The following is a 13057-nucleotide window of genomic DNA, read 5'->3' as shown; positions in this document are numbered from 1 at the left end:
GCATGGGCTGCGAACCAAAGTGTCACAGGTTCGATTCCCAGTCAGGGTACATGCCTGGGTTGTAGGCCACGGCCCCCAGCAACCGCACATTGATGTTTCTCTCTCTCTCTCTCTATCTTCCACCCTTCCCTTTCTAAAAATAAATAAACAAATAAAATCTAAAAAAGATTCCTAACATAATAAAAAAAGATAAATAAATATTAGCTTAATTTAAAAAAGAAAGAAAGAAAAATTCAGAGGAGAAAGAATAAAATACTGCCAAAAGAAGAATTAGAAAAACGTAGACATCTGTCACTTATGTCTCCTTGGGAAACAGGAGATCAAAACCTGGATTTTCTTCATTCAGCCTCATCCTGTTCGTTTCTGTATCATCCAGGAACACACAGAGCAACTAAACCCTGGGCCACCACAGCCAAAGGTTCTGGAAGGCCTGACATTGGAGGCATCAGAAAGAAATGACTTTTGTACAGTGCGTCGATTTTTTTTTCAGGTATTACTTAGTCTGAAAGCTCCTCTTTTCCTGCCAAAAAAGGCAAGGCTCTCTGTAACAACCTCTTACTGCCAGTGCGAAGGAGAGAGGGCACAAAGCTAAGAGAGGGCTTTCAAGAGAAAGCACAGCCATATCTGGTAACTGGGGGTGGGGATGGCATTTTCAGAGCCTGCACTGAAGGAGAATAAACTGCATAACAAATTAGGAACACAGGGAGTTAATGCTATAAAATGTGAATGGTAAAGTCTTTAACAATAATTAACAGCAGAGTATTACATACAGGGAGAATAAAAATACTCTTCTGCCAGGATAAATGTCCTAATAGAAAAACGTCAAACATAGAAGAATAAATAATCTCGGATTCTGTTCCTGGAATTGCACAGCAAAGCCCACGCTTAGTGAGGTCTCTGTGCCCCGACAGGCATGGCTGGAGTAGAACTGTCCACCTGAGGAACTGTTTGAGCACAGCCATGAATGAGTGACAATTACAGGCCTTATCCCATCTTCCAGTAAACCCATAACTTCCTGGCTACGTACAGAACTGGTATAGGAATGATAGCAAGCACTAAAAATAGATCACATCTAATTTATGACTAATTTGAAGGTCACAAGAAGGAGGATGCTAGATATTCAGTTGTTTCCATTTATATGTGATTTTTTCCCAATTAAGTTTGTGAAGTACAATTCATAGCAAATGTGTATATAGCTAATTATTTAGTAAATTATTTGGCAAACTAGACTGTCTACAATATTTTTCTGCTATTATGAATTTAACTCTTCATAAATGCCTTTATAAATAACATAACCTTCTTTGAAATGGTTTTAGAGGAGTAACTCAACCAGGAAGCCACCCCAGCAGACACTGGTGAGGCTGACAAGCAGACCACCGTTCAGAACGGTGCCCAAGTGCACCGCATTCCTGTGTGATTCATTCCACGAGAGGAGGGACCAAAACAGGTCCTTGCAGAGTCTTTGGTCCCCTTGTCTCCCACATGGGCATGGCCCAGTTTCTGCCACACGCTGACTTCCTTAGGTGGCTGGTCACTGCCACCTAAGGCTGGAAATATTTTAGACAATTTAATTTAGACAATTAAATTTGCTTTATGTTTTATAATTGTTTACTATGACCAGGATCTTAAAATAAAGTATTTACTATTGTTATAAAAAAATAATAATACCCACATAATGTTTGTCACATATCAGGTTTAACAAGGGGGTTTTTTGGTGGGTTGTTTTTTTTTTTTTTTGTAACTTCTTTAAGACAACAAGGAATAGAACTCAGTGCAAACTCATGCTTAAACAGGAATCCAGTTGTGGTTGTGATTTCTATGAATCCCAAGTATCTGTACTCACAACAGTAGGTAATAATAAAAACCTGCTGCCTACCTTTTTTCTTTTTTATCTAAACCACAAAAATATTATATTGCTGCAGTTAGATGGTACTTCAGGTTATGGCCAAATGTCTCTATGTGTTTGTAGCACTGCATTAAAACAAGGTAAGCATACTCAGAGGACTTGAGTGACTGTTAGTTAAATCTTTGTGTTTCTCCTTGCTTTGGGCCTCACCGTGCAACACCAGTCCTGCTGTGGCCCTCCTCTGGCTCTCAGGTATGTATGCTCAGGCCCTTTTGGCTTAGATGTCCTGGCCAGATCCTTCCAAGTAACTAAATGAAAGGAGCTTAGTAAATATTGGTCCTATCTGGGATTAGATTAAGATGGGATAAAGGGTTGATGATTGTGGTGTGTAAAGACGGAGTTTCAAGTTCCTCTCTAATAGCAATTGAGGATAGGACTAACATCCATATCTATTTATGAGCCAAACTTTTTTTTTTAAATCTGCGTCCAAACATATGTTTATTAATTTGTAGAGAGAGGGAGGGGGAGAGAAAGGGAGTGAGAGAGAGAGGCAGAGACAGAAAGAGAGAGAGAGAAAATCGTCAATGTGAGAGAGAAACATCAATCAGTTGCCTCCTGTATCTGTACTCTAGGTAAGTGCCCTGACTGGGAATTGAACCCTCAAGCTTTTTGGTGTTCAGGATGACACTCCAACCAACTGAGCCACCCAGCGGGACATATGGGCCAAACTTAGAAAACTGGAAGTCGTTACTTTTTTATGTTTTTAAGAGTCATGGTTTCACTTAAGGTATATCAAGCTTCATTTGTACTGTTCTTTGTTATAATGGTAACATTAAATCAATAATTGTCCAAAAGCTTGTGAAACAGATATGGCTTAATTATGTTACTGAGGTTACAGACCAGAAAATTCCTAATTGAACTTATGCATCCACTTTTTTCTAGCAAAACACTTTTTTTCTCCTTTGACATTTATCCAACATTGTAATGTGCTGAGTACTGTTCTAAGCTCTCTGTACATATTACCTCATTTAAATCTCACAACAATTCCTTAAATAGGATAGACTCTATCACTATCCCTGTGTTATTGGTAGAAATCTGAGCATGAGAAAGGTAAGAGATTTGCCAAGATTACCCATCCCAGCATTAGAACGCTGGGCTTCCAACCTCTAAAACCCATGCCTTTATCACCCAACGTCCACACACCCTCTATACTGTTCCTTTAATTGACCATTAAATGAGGAGTAACTCTCAAAACAAGGGAGCCTCTGTTACTTCATTTTCTGTTGTGAGAACATCCTGCTTTCCTTTACAGGAATCATGAAACCATGGGAGAAATCTGTCAGTACAAAAGACATCCCACTATAGAAGAGACTACAGAAGCCACCTTATTTTTAGTCCGGCCCACTAAAGTCATGTCACCTGTAATTCCTGACGCTTGGAGTCTCTCTCCCCAGTCTTTCACAAGACCAGGATTTGAGACAGTGACTTAGAGCAGTGGTTCTCAACCATGGGTGTGTACTGTCCCCACTACCCAAGGGGGAATATTTGGCGATATGCGGGAACCTTCTGATTGTCACAGCTGGGTCAGTCTACTGGGTACAGGCCAGGGATGCTGTTCAACATCCTGCAATATGCCGGTAGCTCTCCAAAACAAAGAAGTATCCAGTCTAAAATGACCACAAGTGTTTGTGGCAGCAGCAGTGTCAGTCTTTGGTGTTATGGCTTCTCTGGATTGGATGGGGTGCACAACTAATGAAATACATCTCCCCTCTTCCTCGTTGTCCCAGCCAACTCATGTACAATACCTTTACAGAGCTGTGATGAGTGACATGACTCTGGAGTCTAAAGAACTCTGGAAACTCCTCAGGGGGAAAACATGCTGTCGTTGTCACATAATTATTGAATTATATAAGAAGGAACACTTTGACAAGGAGAGGCTATCAAATTAAGAGGAAAACAAATATCACTTGCCCTTTATCAGACAAAAAAAGCACAGAAATTTAGCAGCCATCAGAGATGTGCAATTGTCACTTTCCCCTGGCAGATCCTAAGGGAAAACAAGTTATAGTAATCATGTTTGACTCATGCTGTGATACTGGAGCAGTGAATAGCAGGGAAGGTATGAAAACAAACTACATCCACCTACCCAAAGAAGGTTCCATACAGAATTTTGCCTCTGTGGAAATAAGATTATCACGTTAAAAAAAATTCCTTTCTGTAGAATAAAACATGTAGAAATGTCCTTCATGACAAAACAACTTTTTTTAAGGATTTCCCATTTTTGGTACTATTTTCCAGCACAAAAGGAGTCAGAGAAATGGAAGTAAATAAAAACAAAGTCCAGGAAATGCTGCACTAAATGAACAAAGTGCTGCTACTGAAACCTCAGTAGTGTGATAGGTGATTTACATCAGTTTTCTGTATGGAAACTACCTAACACCTAGCATGTCACCAAGTCAAATTTTTGGACAAAGGCATGAGTTCCCTAGGGCTGGAGCTGCAAATGAAGAAAAGTGACACCCACAGGAGAAGCCCCATTTAGTAGCTCCTTAGTTGTATGATCTAACCAATGGTGCTATAAGGCCAGCTCTCAATTCTGTTTTCCTTGTAATGCGCTAACTTCAAAAAGAAGATAGGCATTTCTGAGCTAGGGGACCAAAGGTCAATGTGACACTGAAAATCTACCAGAAAAACTTGTGCCTGGCAATAGCTAGTTACCTGTAGATAGAGCCTATACTACTCTCCATATAGAATATATAATTTACAGAAACAACAGTGCTGTCCAGAATCCTAACCAACATGTCACAGTGCCATTTTTCATGCTTCAGAAATAGCAAAGAATACAGTAAAATTAGTAAAATAGACCATACTGAGGATAGGGCTCTAAACTATATCAAGTCTTTTCCCCACATGGGAATAAGAAACAATATAGTCTTCTACAAAGAGGGATTTCATTACAAAAATTAGCATAAGTAAAATATTCAGGAACATTGTTGTTAAAAACAAATACTGCCCTGGTAGGTGTGGCTCAGTTGGCTTGGTGTCGTCCTGCAAACCAAAAATTCTCCAATTTGATTCCCAGTCAAGGCATGTTGCAGGTTTGGTCCCTGGTCTGGCATGTGGGAGAGGCAACTGATGGATATTTCTCTCCCTCTCTTTCTCCTTCCCTTCCCCTTTCTCCAGAATCAATAACAGAAAAAAAGATTTAAATAAAAGACAAATACTTTTGGAGCTTGAACAATAATCTTAGAAATGCAAAAATGTACAGAATGAGAAATATTGTGATGGCTAATTTTACATGTCCGCTTGGCTAGGCCATGGTAGCCAGACGTTTTGTTAGGTACTGGTCTGGATGTTGCTGTCTAGGTTTCCTTTAGATGAGATTAACATTTAAATCAGTAGACTCCAAGTAAAGCAGATTACTTCTCATACTGTGGGTGAGCCTCATCCAATCAGTTAAAGGCCTTCAAAGAAAAAAGAGTGACTCCCCTCAGGGGACAGGAAATTCTGCTGCAGTTCGCCTTTGGACTTCAGTGGCGACATCAGCTTTACCCTGGGTCTCCAGTTCTGCTGACCTGCCCCGCTGATGGTGGACTTGGCAGCCTCCACAGTCACAGGAGACGTGTCCTTAAAATAAATCCATCTCTCAACATCTCCCCCCTTGTCACACACACCTTATTGATTCTATTTCTCTTGAGAACCCCGACTAATACACTAATGACCTCACTTTCGCATCATTAAGAGAAAAACAAAGAGCAAAACTCCATATCAGTTAAGAAATTCAAAGCATTTGTGAATTAGTTATTTGGTTCTTCTTCAAATCTGTCAGGTCTTTTTTACAATTCCCTGTTCCCTGAAGAGGTTTTCAATCTTGTCTGTTATTTAAACATAGTTGTCAAAAATTTTATCTCTGCTTTAGTGATCCCTCTAATTCTCTAATTTAAAGAATTTGGTTCTTCTTTGTTTTTTCCTGCAGGTTCTCACATGTGTTGTGCTTTGCTACTTGTGTGGTCAGTCATTTTCACAATGAGCTGCTCATTTTTCGTGAAAAACCATTTGTGGAAGTCCTTTGGCACTGGGTGACCCCAGAGAGGACTGCTGTGGCTTGTGGAGCAGCCCAGCTCTGAGCCCTCTAAGAATAAAGAGCCGACTGATGAGTTCCCAGGATGGCAGGCTGGGGCAAAGCAGAATGGGCTGATGAAGGCCAGCCACGTGTTCTTCCTGCCGTGCCTGCTGCTCATCCTGCTGCTGGATGTGGCTGCATGGGTCACTCTGTGGGTTTTGGGGACATTTTTCACACCCTTCTTCCTCCGTGCAGTGCTGCTCAGCACGGCTCAGGCCCGGGTCCAGGCTGACTGCAGCATGATGCTGGTCTTCAGCGCCTCTCTGTGAAACTACCTGCCACTTCACTTTGTGACTGATCACCGGCAGAGGGCCTTTGCCAGTAAACCACGTGAAAGCCCAGCACCTTGCTAAGCCCACTGTTTCAGCAAAGACACACACACCAACGTTCACCCCTTCTTCGCTGCCTTGAGGAAGATTCTCTCTACAGAACTTGGGGAAGGAACGAAAAAGTACATGCCATACAACCACAAGCACAAATATTTCTTCCTGATTTGGCCCCCTGCCTTCTTGCCTCTCTCCTTCCAGTGGTATATTTGCTGTTTTGTTATCCAGCAGAAGCAGGGGGACTTGAAGTGGGGGAGCAAAATCTGGGGGATCGCCTCTTCCTCGCTCACGTGCCATGTGGGGACTGAAAGGCTGCCCGGGCCTTTTCTTCACGGTCAGGTTCTTCAAAAGGAGACTGGTTTGTGTGGATGACACAGATGAACCACATCCTGTGTATACTGATCACGATGGAAACACTTTACTTGTGAATTGGCCTCTAAAAATAATGATCATGATATAGGTCCATAAAACATGAGGGAAAAAGCTAAAATTAGGCTTTTAAGAGTCACTATTAATTAAAGTGCTTTGACTAAGCTTTAATATCTTTTGTCATATGATTTCACTTGTAATATTCTTTTTCCTTTTGCTTTAGGTCTCCTGTTTGCTGTATTTTTTTAATAAGAAATGTAATTTAAAAATAAATTATATCAGGTCAAAAGGTAATCACAAAATAATTGAGTATTTCTAATATAAAAATCCATAGTAACCTTGCTGCTGTTAGAAATCTGAGTATGCCCTCTATATTATACAGATAGAAGCCAGAAACTTTGGCTTACTGTACATTTTAAACATATGTCAAGGTAGTTTTGAAAACTTAACCAATGATAATGCCACAGTTGACAGTTATCAGAAAACTCGTTTCCCTAGTGGATCAGCCCTGGGCGGCCAAGCAACATCAGGACTAAGTTGAATCTAGTTCACAGGGGGTGTTGAGAGGAAAAGAGTCTTAAAAATATTAAGGGTCTGGGTGGGATGTTAAATAATACAGAGAAAGAGTGAATGATAGAATTCATCAGGGTAATGGATTCCAAGAGAGACATCAGGACTATCAATCTAATTTAATAGGTCAGAAAGGGGGGTAGGGGAGGAATTCTCATAGAGATCCAAAGTCTGTAAGTATAACCCAAATGCGAAGCAAGAGTGATAGTGGGTCCCCAATTAGTTTCCGGAAACGAGACCCTGAGAAATATAGAAAGAAACGTTAATCAACAACCGGTTTCCAGCATTAAGAAACTGGCATTAGAATCTAAGTGAAAATCTGGGCACCTAATGAGAAAGACCAAGGCAAAAAAAGGGGCACACTTATGCTCTGAGGTGAAGGCTCTTTGTTCCCTCCCTGGGCAATGGAGGCCAAACCCCGGCCAGGGGATGTCATAGGCAGGGATGGACGGTTAGGTCTACCTCACTAAAGTAGATGAGATGAGCACATGGCAGCCAATGCAAGAAAATGTTGTCAGCCTATATTTCTCATGTGTTTTGATAAGTCATTCATTCCAAATAAAAATCAGAATAAAATTTCATATTCTACAAACTGACATATGCATTAGTAGAACTTAAAAATACATAAGTATTTTAATATTGGGAACCCAAATAACTCAACATAATAGAATATTGAAGACAGCCAAATACAAACATTCCATCTTTGGGTGACTTTATAGATTAACAGATATGCTGAGTTATGAAACTACTGAAAAGAAGATCCTTAATACTTTGACCAAAAAAATCAGCTTTACTTCTTTCAGTTACAATGTTTTAAACAAGATTTAACTTAAGTTAAGGTAATAACCAACTGACTTTATTTTATTAATTTTTAAATCTAATCTTCCCTAGAAAAATGATAGACTCTCACACTAACCTCTGATTTATTGTAATTTCTATGCAGTGAGCATACCTAGGCCAATAAGTAAGATCAAACAACCTAATTTTTACTATCCGATGTTCTACCTGTGCTATTTGCTGACAAGCTCTTCCTAAGGCTGAGCCTGCATGTGGGAATAGGGCAGAAGTAATGACTGCAGCTCTCCTCATACTTACAGAAATGATGACAAAGAGAAGCAAGGGCAGACTATGATTCCTACATGCTCTGTCATTAAACTTGAGGGAACCAAAGGTATTGATGAACCTGTGTTTTAACTCTGGCTGCACACTGGGATCACAGGCCTCGTCCAAATTCAATGAATAATTTCAAGGAGTGTTACCTGGACAAGGGAATTTCCCTAATGCGTCCCACATGACACTCATGTGCTTCCAGGAATAAAACCACTGAGTGAAGAAACTACTCAAGATTCAGAGTTTGGGATTCAATTCCATGTTCATCTTCTTACATTTTCTTTGACTCAAAGCAAGTCACTTCACCTGTCTAAGTCTGTTGCTTCACCTGTAAAAAAAAATCTACCTCTCAGGATTGATATAGACATCATCTATTTAACTTGAAGCACCATAAGCACTTAATAAATGACAGTTGTGCTTTTTAGTATGGTATTATTAGTCTATTTTTATGCCACTGAGCAGTAGTATATAGTGATTGTGAAGGCAACACTAATATGAATCCCATTCTAGGGGAGAAAAAATATCTTTTTCCTCTGTCCTAGAATAGAGTTCCTAACTGGGACTCCTATTTAAAAAAGAAAATAAGCAGATTAACAGGAGAAAAGCATGCAAGTTTTTTAAATATAAGTTTAGTACAACATGAGAGACTTCATAAAGAAATTAGGAACCAAAGGAGCAATTAAACCTGGGTGTTTTCATGGTAGGTTTGATGAAGATTGGAAAGTTGTGGAAAGACAAGTTAGGACAAAGAATATGATGAGATAAGTGCAATAAGCTGGGAGAATCTTAGCAAATCCTATTCTTTCCTATTTCTTCCTGTGTCCTTTTATCTTAAAATAAGGATGCTTCTTTCCTAGGTATAGGGGTCTTAAGTCTTACCTCAGTGGAAAGTTAGAAAGTCCTTTCTGTACCTGCCATTTCTCAAAATCTTCCAGGTTCAAATATTCAATATACCAAGGTGCCATATTTTGGAGTAGTGCGTCCTGAACCTTATCACCTCCCAAATAAATTTATATTCTCATTTCAATTGATCTTTTGGGTGAGAATAAATTTACATGCTAAGGAAGTAGACAGGAGATGCCTGAAAAGGAGAAAGGCATATTACAACATATATATATATATACATATATATATATACAATATATTTATGTATATCAGAATTTCACTATTTATCAAAAATGAAACAAATAAAACTAAGAGTTCTAAATAATAATACAATGCCTACCTCCGGGGGGAAAAAAGAGTGTGTATCATATCAGGTAACATGTTTTATCTTTTTTAAATGAAATTTTGTCACCCACCCAGTTATAATTGATAACTTTTTATTAGAATCCAATGTGATTATTGATAACTCCTTTAGATAGTTTTGACAAAAGCATCAATAAATAAAATGAGAACTCTTAGCCTTCAACTGGCAAAATAAAAATTTACATAGAGATAACAGACAACACATTTCCTTATACAGCGCTAACACTCGGAGTTTTTTCCTTCTTTGGCTCTGTAGAGAGATCACTGCTATCCATTAAGGAGTCAATAATCAAAGAGTAAACACCAGATTTAGGTTCAGGGAGAATCACCCACCATCAGTGCCTCCATTTCAAACTTGAAAGTGTTAACACCCCTGTGGAACAGACGATTGTTTTCCTATGAACAGTTGAAGAAATCCCTCTGTGTTCCTCATGAGATCATTATTATGCAAAGGCTTTGAAAAATACAAACTAAGTGGTTACAGCCAAGGTGAAGGCATAAGTAGAAACACTTCACTTCCTTGCACAACCAAAAGAAGGATAACAACTAATTTTAAAACAATAAACAACCAGAAGTGCCAGAAAATCAAACTGCATGGAACTCCAACAACCAAGGAGTTAAAGAATATTCACCCAGACCGGTAGGAGGGGCAGAGATGGGAAATGAGCAGCCAAGGGAAAGGATGCATGGCAATGTGGTAGCCCACATGCAGGTGAGGCAGGGCTGGCTGAATGGGAAACTGAAGACTCAAAGCTAGCTGTAAAATACTGTGAGGCTTGCAACGGTGGAGAAACTCCCAGTCTCACAGGAGAGTTTGTTGGAAAGTAGGGCTAGAGAAGAGAAAATGAGGGGCATTGTTCCCTGTCTGGCCCCTCCCCCACAGACAGCACTACAATGTCACAAAGAGGGTTGCCCTGCCCTGGTGAATACCTAAGGCACCATCCCTTACCACATAGCAAGTGCACCAAGACAAAGAAATATGACACCCAAAAAGAATAGATCAAAGCTCCAGAGAAAGAGCTACGCAACAAGGAGATAGACAACCTATCTGATGCAGAGTTCAAAACACTGGTAATCAGGATGCTCACAGAATTGATTGAGCTCAGTCACAAAATGAAGGAAGAAATGAAGGCTAACCAAAGTGAAACAAGCAAAATATACAGGGAATAAACAGTGAAGGGAAGGGAACTGGGATTCAGATCAACAATTTGTAACAAAAGGAAGAAATAAACATCCAACCAGAACAGAATGAAGAAAGAAGAATTCAAAAAAATGAGGAGAGGCTTAGGAACCTATGGGACAACTTTAAGTGTTCTAATATCTGAATCATAGGGGTACCAGAAGGAGAAGAACAAGAGCAAGAAGTTGAAAACTTATTTGAAAAAATAATAAAGGAAAACTTCCCTAATCTAGCAAAGGAAATAGACTTCTAGGAAGTCCAGGAAACCCAGAAAGTCCCAAAGAAATGATCCAATGAGGAACACACCAAGGCACATCATAATTATGTTACCTAAGATTAAAGATGAAGAGAGGTTTTTAAAAGCAGCAAGAGAAAAGGAGAGAATTACCTACAAAGGAGTGCCTATAAGACTATCTTCTGATTTCTCAGAAGAAATCTTACAGGCAAGAAGGGGCTAGAAAGAAGTATTAGAAGTCATGAAAGGCAAGGACCCACATCCAAGAATACTCCATGCAGCAAAGCTATCATTTAGAATGTAAGGGCAGATAAAGTGCTTCCCAGGTAAGGTCAAGTTAAAGGAGTTCATCATCATCAAGCCCTTATTACATGAAATGTTAAAGGGACTTATCTAAGAAAAAGAAAATGATCAAAACTATGAACAGTAAAATGACAACAAACACAACTATCAACAACTGAACCTTAAAAACAAAAACAAAAACAAACAAAAAATCTGGAATAGGAACAAAACCAGAGAAATGGACATCTCATGGAAGGATTTCAGTGGGGGGGGGGGGGGAGGAAGAATGTGGGGGAAGGTACAGGGAATAAGAAGCATAATTGGTAGGCATGAAATAGACATGGGGAGGTTGAGAATAGTATAGGAAACAGAGAAGCCAAAGAATTTATATGTACACCCATGGGTGCGGGGAATGCTGGAGAGCAGGGAGGTACAGGGCAGAGGGGGAACAAAGGGGAAATAAAGGGGAGACAAAAATTAGGAAAACTGTAATAGCATAATCAATAAAATATGCTTAAAAATACAAACTAAAGCCTTAAGTGTAACTTATTGCCAGCCCAATTAATAGGAATAAATTCTATCCCAAAGAGTTTTTTTGTGCTTATGTCTTATTTCATGGCTTTAGCAATTTCTGAACCAAAATAATTATCCTCAGTTTGTTTTTGTTACTTATCCGTGTAAAAGTCTTCTGAGTAGACATGGGCAAATCTAATAGTTACTAAGTTAGTTTTATAAGTTTGTTTTAAAAAGGAACTAAATTCCTTTACTGTATCTCAAAACATATACATTCATCAATATATTGATATAGAACAAAGCCTTTAAGAATGAATATGCTGATTAAAATCCTAATATATCTTTCTTGCAGTAACCCATGAGTCCCAATATGCATTTTATTGAAATAGAGTGAAAAACCTAAAGACTCTGATAATAATCAATCAGAGGGCAAAACATTTTAGAAATTTAAGATCTCCCCAATCTTTCAGAGTTGTCTTGCCCATACACAATTCAAAGGAATTATTTTCATTTACCTTTATCATCTATCCAAAATACTCAACTTAGTCTTCATAGAAACAATGCCCTCTTTTTATCCACATTCAGCATCATTAGTTTCTATAATATTTACTTATAAAAATACATACAACTATCATAAATAGGTTTGGAAACCAACAATTCATTCTTGGCAAGAAAATGACTCAACTGGTGTAGGAGAAGCATACAGACTTGGTAAAGAATAATCTACTAGTTCTGAGCATTTAGTATGGCCTAGCTGTAAGTTAGTAGATGTTTCCAAGGGAATGGAGAATTTAGAAGATTTCAGTGAGTCAGTCTAACAGAGGTGAATTTAAAGAATAGCAATTCTAGTTTATGAAATCTTAAAGTCAATTAAATGATCACCTGCCTCTCTTGATTGTAAATTCCATGGGGACTGAGCTTCTTAAGAAACTAACACTCAGTTACACACCTCACACGTCAAACCATATATCTAGACTAATTTTTAGTAAAATTTATTTAAAAAGTGAAATAATCATTAAGTCATTCATTTGGAGAGTCTACATGCCTGCAAAGCTGCAGGTTCCTATTTTCAAAATCATTTTACATATTTTTAAACCACAAATGATGTTATGTTTAAATATGCATTTAAATTTATGTAATAATAAGCTTGGACTGTAAGGAAAAGCAAGATGTAGGTTTGTAAATGATCTGGAAACCTTTTAGGACCATTACAAAGGGAACCAGCAGAGCAACATTTAATGAGGAAGCCATATCA

The 13057-nt window shown here is 38.8% G+C and overlaps 1 pseudogene; it reads left to right on the top strand.

The window, feature by feature from the left end:
• The first annotated feature begins 3399 nt into the window (after nt 1-3399).
• LOC114503594 lies at nt 3400-6755 on the top strand (annotated as a pseudogene).
• The last annotated feature ends 6302 nt before the right edge of the window (nt 6756-13057 follow it).

This window comes from Phyllostomus discolor, chromosome 8, assembly GCF_004126475.2.
Source record: "Phyllostomus discolor isolate MPI-MPIP mPhyDis1 chromosome 8, mPhyDis1.pri.v3, whole genome shotgun sequence".
Lineage (NCBI taxonomy): Eukaryota > Metazoa > Chordata > Mammalia > Chiroptera > Phyllostomidae > Phyllostomus > Phyllostomus discolor.
The sequence above is the reverse complement of the archived record's forward strand: the minus strand, read 5'-3'. Positions and strand labels throughout refer to the sequence as shown.